Source organism: Dipodomys spectabilis, unplaced genomic scaffold (genome assembly GCF_019054845.1).
Source record: "Dipodomys spectabilis isolate Male_0828 unplaced genomic scaffold, ASM1905484v1 ptg000055l, whole genome shotgun sequence".
In the NCBI taxonomy this organism is placed as follows: Eukaryota; Metazoa; Chordata; class Mammalia; order Rodentia; family Heteromyidae; genus Dipodomys; species Dipodomys spectabilis.
In genome coordinates this window covers 1,675,885-1,684,548 of record NW_024870732.1, presented here as the reverse complement: position 1 = coordinate 1,684,548, position 8,664 = coordinate 1,675,885, and positions in this window count along the sequence as shown.

Genomic DNA, 8,664 nt, shown 5'->3' with positions numbered 1-8,664 from the left:
TGCATACATTTCTTAGGAAGCATTGCAGCCTCCTCCTTTGTTTACCCTTCACATCCCTTCCCAGCCTCCCCCCGCCCCCCCACCCAATCCTTCCCCCCCTCCCTGCACCGACGCTGTAAAGCTCGTTTACTACATTACAACTTGTACTTCTCATTGTTGCAACAGGTCCACCTGTATCCTTAAACGACTTGTTTTTCCCCATCTCCTCCACAAGTTATACTGACATCAAATATAGTGAAAGCGGGGGTTATACTGTGGGAGAGGGACATACAAAGCAACAAAGAAATCATCTTATAAATACGTTAGAATCACATGCATGAAAGTAAGAAAACAGGGCTGGGAAGGAGGCTTAGTGGTAGAGCACTTGCCTTGCATGCTCCAGGCCCTGGGTTTGATTCCTCAGCACCACATAAGCAAAAAGAAAAAAGCTGGAAGTGGTGCTGTGGCTCAAGTGGTAGAACGCTAGCTTTGAGCTGAAGAGCTGAGGGACAGTGCCCAGGCCCAGAGTTCAGGCCCCACGACCGGACCCCCCAAAAAAAAGAAAAAAGAAAAAAGAAAAGAAAGAAAAAAACTTTAAAATACATATCTAAGGGCTCATTTTCCTAACATCACATTATCTGACCTTTTCCTCTTGACTCATACATATACTAGATATTGCAAATAAGGGAAACCATGGGACCTGTGTTTCTTTGGGCCTGGCTTACTTCACTTAATGTATTTTTTTCCAAGTTTTTCCATTTCCTAACAAATGGGGCAATGTCATTCTTTCAGAAGGAGGCATAGAATTCCATTATGTATATATACTACATTTTCTTGATCCATTCATCTACTGAAGGACATCTGGTTTGGTTCCATATCTTAGCTCTGGTAAATAATGCTGCAATAAACATAGTTGTGCTGGTAGCTTTAGTATGGTCTTGTTTGTAAACATTTGGGTAAATGCCCAAAAGTGGGATTGCTGGGTCATAGGGGAGCTCTATGTGAAGTCTTCTGAGGAACCTCCATACTGCTTTCCAATGTGGTTGAACAAGTTTACATTCACACCAACAATGAAGTAAGATTCCCTTCTGTCCACATCCCCTCCAGCATCTGTTGTTGTTAGAGTTCTTGATTTTTGTCATTCTAACTGGAGTGAGGTGGTATCTCAACGTTGTTTTGATTTGCATTTCTTTTATGGCTAGGGAGGTTGAGCATTTCTTCATGTGTCTATTGGCCATCCTTCTTTCTTCTTCAGAGAAGTTTCTCTTTAAGTCTATAGCCCACTTATTTATTGGGCAGTTGTTTCTTTGAGGATTTGTTGTTGGGGGATTTAATTTTTTGGGTTCCAAGTATATTTTAGATATGAGACCCTTATCCGTTGTATGGCTAGTGACAATCTTCTCCCAATCCGTGGGCTTTCTATTGATCTTGTTAGCTATGTCCTTTGCCATCTGAACAACACATTGTTGAATCACCAGTGGGTTGTGGAAGAGATTAGTAAAGAAATTCAAAAGTCCATGATATTCAACAAAAATGAACATACAAATTACCAGCTTCTCTGGGACCCAGTAAAGGCAGTCAATAAATAAGGAGATATGAAACCAACAGTTCAAGGAGACATTTGATTATCCTTGAAATAGATTAGCAAGATAAACCTCAATACAGTAGATGGAAAAATACCATTAAAATTAAATCAGAATTAAATGAATTAAAATCCAAAAAAACCCCTAGAATCAACAAATCGTTGGTTTTTCGAAAAACTTACCAAAATTGACAGTTCCTGAGCAAATCTTACCAGAAAAAACAAGAGAACACAACCAAATAAACAAACTCAGAGATCAGAATTGAAACGGTACCACAGAAACAAACAAGATTCAGAGCATTATAAGGGAATACTTCTCAAACCTCTTGCTAATAAGTTTGAGAATCTTGCAGAAATGGAACTTCTCCTAGCAAATATCGACACGCCAAAACTAGACTAAGATGAGTTAAACCATCTTAACAGCCCCATATCAAACATTGAAATAGAAACAGCAATAAGAGAACTCCCATCTAAGAGAAGCCCAAGACAAGATGATTTTACAACGGAATTATAAAAGGCCTTCAAAGCAAAGCACACACCAATACTCCTCCAAATCTTCAAAGAAATTTTAAAAGAAAGTTCAAGACCGAACTCATTTTATGAAGCCATCATAAACGTAATCCCATAACCAGGCAGGGACTCAGGAAACAAAGAGACTCATTTCTTTGATGAACATTGATGCAAAACTTTTCAACAAAATTTTGGCCAATCAACTTCAACAATTACTCCAAAAAATTATAGACCACAATCAAATAGGACTCAGTTCAGGGATGCAGAGCTGGTTCAATATACACAAATCAATTAATATAATTCATCATATCAAAAAGAACAAGGATAAGAACAACATGGTTATCTCAATAGATGCAGAAAAAACATTTGACAAGATCCAACATTCCTTCATGATGAAAGCTCTGGAAAAACTAGGAATCTAGGGAACATTCTTCAATGCAATAAAGGCTGTATATGACAAACCTACAGCCAGCATTATACTAAATGGTGAAAAACTAAAGCCATTTTCTCTTAACTAAGAAATGAGACAAGGATGTCCACTCTCTGCACTTCTCTTCAATTCAGTATTAGAATGCCTAGCTACAGCAATAAGACAAGATGCAAACCTAAAAGGTACAGGAATAGGGAAGATGACGTAAAACTCTCCCTCTTGCAGATGATATGATCTTGTATTTAAAGAAGCCCATGGATTCCACTCTCAAATTATTCATGCTGATTCAAAACTTTGGCAAAATAACAGGGTATAAAATTAACCCTGACAAATCAATGGCTTTTCTGTACACCAACAATCATAAAAGTGTGGCTGAAATCAGGAAAGGAACTCCATAATAGCCTCACAAAAAATGAAATACCTAGGAATTAACCAAAGAAATGAAGGATCTCTATCATGAAAACTATAAAAACCTGAAAAAGGAAATCAAAACAGAACTTAGAAAGTGGCAAAAACTCCCATGCTCCTGGATCAGAAATATCAAGATCGTGAAAATGGCAATACTTCCCAAGGCTATCTACAAATTCAATGTGATATCCATCAAAATTCCAACCTCATTCGTCAAGGAAATAGAAGAGGCAATCCAAAAATTCATATGGAACAATAAAAGAACCTGAATATCAAAATGATCCTTAACAGAAAGAGCAGTGCTGGAGGAATATCAATACCAAATTTCAAACAGTATTACAAAGCTATAGTAATTAAAACAGCTTGGTACTGGCACAAGAACAGGCCTCCGGACCAATGGAATGAAAGTGAAAACACAGAAATGAACCCACAGACCTATAGCCATCTAATCTTTGATAAGGGGGTTAAAAAAAATAGAATGGAAGACAGCCTCTTCAGTAAATGGTGCTGGCAAAATTGGTTAATCACTTGTAGAAAACTAAAGCTCGATCCTTATATATCACCCTGCACCAGAATCAACTCCAAATGGACCAAAGACCTAGTAATCAAAGCAGACACCCTAAAAACATTACAGGACAGAATTGCACATACCATAGGTCTCCTTGGCAGAGGCTGAAATTTTCTTAATAGAGACCCAGAAACACAACAAATAAAGAAAGGTAGCACAAATGGGATTGCAAGAAATTGCAGACCTGCATGGCAAAGGACATAGCTAGCAAGATCAATAGAAAGCCCACGGATTGGGAGAAGATCTTCACTAGCCATACAACAGACAAGGATCTCATATCTAAAATATACCTGGAACTCAAAAAATTAACCCCTCAACAACAAATCCTCAAAGAAACAATGGCCCAATAAATAAGTGTACTAAAGACTTAAAGAGAAACTTCTCTGAAGAGGAAAGGATGGCCAATAGACACATGAAGAAATGCTCATCCTCCCTAGCCATAAAAGAAATGCAAATCAAAACAACATTGAGATACCACCTCCCCCTAGTTAGAATGCGTATAATCAACAACTCTAATATCAACAGATGCTGGAGGCAATGTGGCCACAAGGGAACCGTATTGCATTGTTGGTTGGAGTGTAAAAATATTCAACCACTTTGGAAAGTAGTATGAGGTTCCTCAAAAGACTCTATGTACAGTTCCCCTATGACCCAGCAATCCCACTTTTTGACATTTACCCAAATGATCGAAAATAAGACCATACTAAAGCTACCAGCACAACTATGTTTACTGCAGTATTATTTACCATAGATAAGATATGGAACCAACCCAGATGCCCCTCAGTCTATGAATGGATCAAAAAAGATGTGGTATATATACACAATGGAATTCTATGCCTCCATCAGAAAGAATGACATTGTAGCATTTGTTAGGAAATGGAGAGACTTGGAAAAATTATATTAAGTGAAGTAAGCCAGGCCCAAAGAAACAGAGGTCCATGGTTTCCCTTATTTGCAATTGCTAGTATATGTCTGATGCAAGTAGAAAGGGTCAGATAAGTTGATATTAGGTGAAATGAAACCCAAGATAAGGACTCAAATGGTTTTTCTTCCTTGCTATTTTTTTCTAGCATACTTACATTATGATTTCTTTGTCGCTTTTAATGTCCCTTCCCCATGGTATAAGCACTCTTTTGATGTTGCTACAATTTGGGGAGGGGAAGGGAAAAATAAATTGTTCAAATAGAGAAACTGGTGGACCCATTGCAACAATGAGATATATAAGAGCTTATATCAAAAACGAACTTTACAACTTTGGGACGGAGGGGGGACCAGGAGGTGCGAGTGGGGGAGAGATGGGAAGGAATGATTAGAGGAAAAAAAAGGAGGAGGCATAATACTTGATAAGAAATGTACTCATTACACTGCTCATGTAATTGAAACCCCTCTGTACACATTTTCACAATTAAAATATCATTAAATAATAAAAATCCATGTCAGATTTCTTTTTTGTCGGTTGTGGGGTTGAATCTCTGGGCCTGCACACTGTCCCTCAGCTATTTAGCTCAAGGCTACCACTCTACCACTTGAGCCACAGTGCGGTTTCTAGTTTTCAGTTGGTTTATTGTAGATAAGAGTCTCACAGACTTTTCTGCCCAGGCTGGCTTTGAACCACTATCCCCAGATCTCAGTCTTCTGAATAGCTAGGATTATAGGCATGAGCCACTAAAGCACCGATCCAAGTCCATTAAAGAAAACATACTTATTGAAATTTCTAGCTTTTTCCAATAAGCAATCTTACTTTTTCAGCATTAGTTTATAACTATGAGTTATTTTTAGATGTAACTGTGAGTTTTTTAAATAGAATCAAATATAATTTTACTGTTATTTATTATCTCACAAAAATCCACTGTAATTGATTTCCCCAAAGTCCATTATTACAGACTATATTAATCACTATTATTATTACACTCTAAATTACATATAGCATGAAGTGAAAATAGTTTGGACTATTTCATATAAATTCGTAGATGCTATTTTAGCATTATAAATTCATATCTGTGATTTTAAATCAAGGAAAGAAGATTTTAGGGTTAACATGAAATATGAAAGTGTAGTGTGTCCCAATTAAACCAAAATTTTGAGTTCATACAGAAAAAAATTATTTTCTTTCCAATAAAGTCTTTGAAGTAATACTATTGGAAATAGTGAGGCAAAAGGAGGAAGAATTCAAATCATGTCAAACAATGTCCCTGTTATTCTGTTATCCCCTCCACTAAGAAGACCTGCCCATTCCTAGTTGTAACAAAATTTTGAGTGTCTATCTTAGAATTCTATTTGGAAATTTCTAAATCACTGAGTCTTTTTGTACTTTGTGTTATATGAAATAAAATATAGACACAAAAATTTGAAATAAAATGCACACATATGTTGAAGTCATCACAGCTGGAAAAACAACCAACAAAGTAGAAAGAAAGGGAAAAAATGAAAAGAATTACAAAATAGGACCAAAAGTTCCAAGGAGATTATTTTAAAAGCACACACACACATATACAGCTAAAATAAAAATTATGAGAGGAAAAAAAGTTAATAGAAAACAATTATTTAAATATAAAAATTTAAAAAAGCTTATAAAAAGAGTTCTTTGAATTTTGGCTTTTTTTGGTGGGGGGATGGAAAGATTATGTATCTCCCCTGTATCCATAACCAGTCTCGTGATGGAGTCTCTGTTCTGCTTTTGGTGTTTGGTTTTCCTGTGGCTTGATTGGTTTCTTAAGTGAATTTGTTTGAGCAGGCAGAAAAATGCTCTACATTACCCACAATTTTGGGATCCTCCTCCCAGTCTAGTTCAGTGGGAGGGATATCTACTTAGAGTCACAAAAGAGAGAGATGGCTCTTTCCTCTAGTTTGGAGATGCTGTAATGAGGCTAGGTTCTGGGTAGGGTTGAGGTCTTTCAGCTTACAGTGGCTTATCCCTGAGGGGCTAGCTCCTGAGACTCTCACAGAGCGCAGTCTGGAGCCATTCTTAGGATTTATGTTTACTGAGTTTCAACAGTTTTTCCAGGCTGCTGTAGGGAGTGTTAGCCTCTGGCTCTTCTAAGTGTAGAAAGTCACTCCTCTGTGGGCAGAGCTATTTCTGCCTGGGCAGGGTGACTTTCACCTGGGTGGAGCTGAGCCTGCCAGGTCAGGTCAGGTTCTTATGACCTGCTAAATGACTCTTGAGGCCTTAGTTGGAGCTAGTTTGCTCAGCCAGGCCTTTGTCAGTATCAAAGATGGAGATCTCCAGTGTTGGGGGTGAGGGGTGGCCTTTCCTCCTCTGATCCCTGAGAAGGACAGAGGATGTCAGGGTTCTATCATGCCAGAGTCTTGGTTCCTGGGCCGTCTCTGGTCTGTGATCTGCAGGATGAAGATATCTACTCCTTGTCTGTTCTTGCTGGTGTAGTGTAGAATCGCTCGCCCGCCACATCTGCTGCCTTTGTACTGGACTCTCTTCATAGGTTTGGAAGCTTTGGCCCCCTCTGCTGCCAATGCTGCCACTGCTGCTGCAGCTGTGGCTACTGGCAAGTGCTCAGATCTGTCCCCTTGCCTGGATTTTCCCTCTTTTGCCAAATTTTCTGTACTGTGATGGCACACTTGATGTGATTCTTTAGCCTAGGACTGTTCACTGGAACACTAAAACTGCTTTCTATGGGAGAGCTTGTTTAGCCTCCAGCTTCTCCTCCACCCTCTTCCTCTGAAACGTCACTCACTCTTTTAATGTGAAGTATGGCTCCTATTTTTTATAAGGTGAATCAAGCAGAGGAATCCGTTTAAGATGTGAAAGAGCCTGTGGAAGAGTCTTTGACATTGAAAATTGTCCTGGGTATGAATTTTTGGACAAATATCCCCATTCAAAGACGAATGATTTTTTTTTTTTTATTGAGCTGGTAATGGGGTTTGAACTCCTGGCCTTGAGCTCTGGGCTTTAATTCTCAATGTTTGGACTATATCACCTATACACCTTCACTTCTTCCTTTTACCAAAAGTGAAAGAAAGAATCCCTTAGATTTATTTATTTGGAATAGCTTTGAATATCAATTGTCAAATTTGAAGCTACCCAGTAGGTAGGTGTAAGCCACTGGTTCTATTGTAGAACTAACTTCTCAAGAGTAAATAATCACAAAAAAAGAGAAAAAAATTCAATCATTTATGTGTTGTCGGATAAGCCATATTACTTGCTACTAGAAGAGAAAAGAGAGCAAGTAAAGATGAATATGGAGGAGTGAGACACAAAGAGAGAAGGTAGGGAAGGGTAAGTAAGGAAAGGGAAAAGGAGGAGACGAGAGGAGTGGAGAGATGAGTAGAATTGTGTATTCCTCACTAAGGTACTGTTGGACAATCAGTGCCTTTGCATGTATGTAGCCAAAGATTTATATTTATGATAGTAGTAAGTTGAGATATAAAATACCAGTTTATAGGTAATATCCTGGTAGTGTGCTTCCTCCTGCACCAAGGGCACCACAGTTAGATTGTTACAGAAAAGGCAAGAGTCAGCAGTTTTAGTGATTCTGAGAAACAATAATTGACATGCCAGGAATGCTCCTTTGTATGGTGAAGTCAAGCATCACTCTTGTGCCCTGATCCAGTCTTCCTCTCAGCAAGAATAGCAGAAACAGAAGAGGAAGGAGATATCTGAGTAATGATCACCTCTCTGTTTTTTCTTCCTTTGGCCTCTCAAATAATAAAGCCCAAGGAGACTTAACATGAAGTAGTGGGGAAAGTGGGGGGAGGGAAGATCAGTCTAGCTTAATGTGAAAGTTGTAAAATAATTGGGACAGCGTTTCAAATACTGAAATAAAACCATTGTAATTATTAATAAAAACTAACTCTAAGTTTATTTGAAAATGTAAAAGACTACAGGACTCACTACATAGTGGAATCTGTATAATCAAACTTACTCAATCGTCTATCATCAGAAATTGAAGACCGTTCCTAAACTTTCAATACTAGGTTAATTACCCTCGATATTCACTTAAACTGTGTGAATATGATGCAGAAAACATGACTTTAAATTTAGATTGCTGAAGTGATAAGCAATGGATTTTCATGATGGATAGCACAATGCAAAGAGCATGGAAATTATTTTCCTTCCATCTTCAGTGCGTAGGGAAGGATAAAAGCTCCAATTCTGAATTTAGGACTGAAGGTGAATAGTAAAGGAGACCTATTTCAGCCATTCAGAGATTAGTAATGTGGAGAAAATTCCTC